At 39.9% G+C, this 4316-nt stretch overlaps 1 protein-coding gene across 1 annotated transcript in view; it reads right to left on the bottom strand.

Moving 5' to 3' along the window:
- The window catches only part of C7 (complement C7), a 120177-nt gene that overhangs the window by 39641 nt on the left and 76220 nt on the right, over nucleotides 1-4316 (bottom strand). The gene's annotated exons all lie outside the window — the stretch shown is intronic.

Genomic DNA, 4316 nt, shown 5'->3' with positions numbered 1-4316 from the left:
GAACTCAACTACTACTAAGAAGACCAGACTTAATGGTCTGACTAAGACTGGAGGCACCCCAGAAGGCATGGCCCCTGGTCTCTCCATCATCCCAGAACTAAAACAATTTCCGAGGCCAACTCTTCAGACAGGGGTTGGACTGGACTGTGGGACATAAAGTGATACTCGTGAAGAATGTGCCTCTTAGTTGAGTAGATATGAGAGACCAAAGGGGCAGCTTCTGTCCAGAGGTTAGAGGGGAAGGCAGAGAGAGTTAGGAGCTGGTTGAACGTTCATGGGGAATCAGGGACGGAGGGGAGGAGTGTGCTGCCGCAGAATGGGGTGAGCAGTTGGGGGTCTCATAACACTGTATGTTAAAAAAATAAAATAAAATAAAAATAAGGCCTTGGTTATAGCCATGATACTTTTATCATGAATCCTTTAACATGGATGCTTCTTTATACAATCTTCCCAAAAAGTCAAAGCCCTTCATTGAGAAAAACAAAATTAACTTTGACAGAATGTGCAGGGGCAAGGACAGTATATGGAAATTCAGCATATTTTCTGCAGAATTTTCCAGTAAACCTAAAACAGCACTAAAAAAATAAAGAAAAAGCTTCAACTGTCATTAAGGCCAGGCCTGTATGAATATAAGTGTGCAAGTATAAGGAATAAAGTTTATTCTATGATTACTATCTGTTAAGCAGGAGACATGATATCAATAATGGCAATCCCAAGTGATTCACAAAATACACTTCTATATAAATGTTTTTCATTTTCCTTGAATGTCAGCATTTAACACTGAAGTGAGCAAATTAACAAAGCTGCACGGACAGAAAACTACAAGCATTTGGCTCTCCATTTCTCATCTAATATCGGGGATCAGAGATACAAATAGGTAATGTGAAGCAATTAATTCATTCAGATTCAGTTTTGGAATGTTTTATGTGATCCGGTAATGAATTTAATTTTCTAATTCTGTTTGACATGAACAAATGCTAAAATTATAAAATGTTTTCTTACTTTAGATAGTAGAAGAAAAGGACATCCCAAAAGAATTTTAAAACAGACAAGAGGTTAGTCACATGAGTCTAACGGAGAAGTTGACAGCTCTACTCAAGTACGTTTTATATATCCACCTTGGGTGGAGGAGACAATCATTTATTTATCCTTTACTTACTCGAGGTCAAGTGTCAAAATGAAATGCCCATACAGGCCTGGCAGTAATATAAATACTTCCACTGGAAGGACCCAGGGAAAAGTATGGTGATAAAGGGCGACCATACACTCTGTATAAAGGGGTCACCCAACACTCAGATCCATCAGTCGTCATGTTCTAGCATTGATAGGTGTTATGGATTGAAGTCTGTCCCCAAAAAATATGTGTTGCAATTCCTAACCTCTACATCTGTGGCTATAATCCCATTCGGGAATGGTTGTCTTTGCTATGTTAATGAGACATGATAAGTGTAGGGTGTGTCCCTAGGGTCAATCTCTTCTGACATGTAAAAGAGATTAAAATAAGCAAACCAGCAGGCAGAGATTGGGTAAGATAGATGCCAAGACACATGGAGATCTCCAAGGAACCAGGAAGCAGAAGCTGAAGAGCAAAAGCCATTCCTCCAGAACCAACAGAAACAGAAAGTCTTCTCCTAACGCCTGCACTCTGAATTCAGACTTCTAACCTCCTAGATCACCATGTCTGTCTGTCAGTTTGTCTTACTGTGGTGGCTTGCATGTTGCTGTGATGCTGGAAGCTATGCCACCGGTATTTCAAATACCAGCAGGGTCATCCACAGTGGACAGGTTTCGGCAGAGCTTCCAGACTAAGATAGACTAGGGAGAAGGACCTGGCAGTCTACTTCTGAAAACACTAGCTAGTGAAAACCTTATGAATAGCAGTGGAACACTGTCTGGTATAGTGCCAGAAGATAAGCCCCTCAGTTTGGAAGGCACTTAAAATACGACTGAAGAAGAGCTGCCTCCTCAAAGTAGAGTTGACCTTAGTGACGTGGATGGAGTCCAGATTTCAGGACCTTCATTTGCTGATGTGGCCCAACTCAAAATGAGAAGAAACAGCTGCAAACATCCATTTATAATTGGAACGTAGAATGTACAAAGCATGAATCTAAGGAAATTGGAAGTCATCAAAAATGAAATGGAATGCATAAAGATCAATATCCTAGGCATTAGCATGCTAAAATGGACTGCTATTGGCCATTTTGAATCAGACAATCATATGGTCTACTATGCTGGGAATGACAAATTGAAGAGGAATGGTGTTGCATTCGTCGTCAAAAAGAACATTTCAAGATCCATCCTGAAGTACAACACCGTCAGTGATAGAATAATATCCAAATGCCTACAAGGAAGACAAGTTAATGTGACTATTATTTGAATTTACACATCAACCACTAATGCCAAAGATGAACAAACTGAATATTTTACCAACTTCTGCAGTCTGAAATTGATCAAACATGCAATCAAGATGCATTGATAATTACTGGTGATTGGAATGCAAAACTTAGAAACAAGAAGGATTGGTAGTTGGAAAATATAACCTTGGTGATAGAAAGGACGCCAGAGATCCCACGATAGAATTTTGCAATACCAACGACTTCTTCATTGCAAATACGTTTCTTCAACAACATAAACAGTGACCATGATGGTTTAGATTGTGTGTCAGCTTGGCTGGGCCATGATTCTCAGTGTTTATATGTGATCACGCCCATGATGGGATCTGCTATGCATAGCTATCCAGTTGAAAGAGAGTTTCCTTGGGCATGTGGCCTGCATCGGAATATGAGTGGACGTTCTGGCTATTACCTGCTCGGGATCCTGCAGCTGCCTCCTGTTCATCTGACCCTCGGTTCTTGGGACTTGAGCTAGCAGCTTACCTGTCAATTTTAGAATTTGTTGAGCTTCACAGCCTGTGAGTAAGTGCCCTACTCTCTGACCCGCAGATCTTGGGTTCACCAGCCCCTGCAGTTACATGAATCAGGAGAAGCCTCTATCCTGATCCATGGGCTTGGGACATTCCAGCCTCTACAATCGAGTGAGCCATTTCCTTGATATAAATCTCTATATACATTTATATGCTTTACTGGTTTTGCTTCTCTAGAGATCCCAGCCTAAGACAGTGACTATACATGTGGATCTTACCACATGGAAAACAGAAGAATCAAATTGACTATGTCTGTGGAAAGAGATGATGGAGAAGCTCAATATCATCAGTCAGAACAAGGCCAGGGGCCTACTAAGGAACAGACTACCAATTGCTCATATGCAAGTTCAAGATGAAGCTGAGGAAAATTAAAACAAGTCTACAAGAGCCAAAATACAACCTTGAGTATATCCCACTTGAATTTGGAGGCCATCTCAGTAATAGATATGGCACATGGAATACTAATGACTGAAGACCAGAGGAGTTATAGGATGACATCAGGACATCACACATGAAGAAAACAAAAGGTCATTAAAAAGACAGGAAAGAAAGAAAAAACCAAAATAGATGTCAAAAAAGACTCTGAAACTTGCTCTTGAACATCGAGTGGCTAAAGTGAAAGGAAGAAATGATGAAGTAAAAGAGCAGAATAGAAGATTTCAAAAGGTATCTCGAGAAGACAAAGTGAAGTATTATAATGAAATGTGTAAAGACCTGGATTTAGAAAACCAAAAGGGAAGAAAAATACACTCAGCATTTCTCAAACTGAAAGAAATGAAGAAAAAATTCAAGCATTGCGTTACAATATTGAAGGAGTCAATGGGCAAAATATTAAACAACACAGGCAGCATCAAGAGAAGATGGAAGGAATACACAGAGTCACTGTGCCAAAAAGAACTGGTCAACGCTCAACATTTCAGGAGGTAGCATGTGATCAAGAACTAATGTTACTGAAGGAAGAAGACCAAGCTGTACTGAAGGCATGGCAAAAAACAAGGCTCCAGGAATTGACAAAATACCTATTCAGATGTTACAACAAATGGATGCAGCGCTGGAGGTGTTCACTCGTCTATGCCAAGAAATTTGGAAGACAGCTATCTGGCCAAATGACTAGAAGAGATCCATATGTGTGCTCATTTCAAAGAAAGATGATCCAATAGAATGTGAAAATTATCAAACAATATCATTAATATTACACACAAGTAAAATTTTGCTAAAGATAATTCAAAAAGAGTTGCAGCAGTACATCGACAGGGAACTGCCAGAAATTCAAGCCAGATTCAGAAGAGGACTTGGAACAAGAGATATCATTGCTGATGTTAGATGGATCCTGGCTGAAAGCAGAGAATACCAGAAAGATGTTTACCTGTGTTTTATTGACTCTGCAAAGGCA

Source organism: Trichechus manatus, unplaced genomic scaffold (assembly GCF_000243295.1).
Source record: "Trichechus manatus latirostris isolate Lorelei unplaced genomic scaffold, TriManLat1.0 scaffold00212, whole genome shotgun sequence".
Classification (NCBI taxonomy): domain Eukaryota; kingdom Metazoa; phylum Chordata; class Mammalia; order Sirenia; family Trichechidae; genus Trichechus; species Trichechus manatus.
The sequence above is the reverse complement of the archived record's forward strand: the minus strand, read 5'-3'. Positions and strand labels throughout refer to the sequence as shown.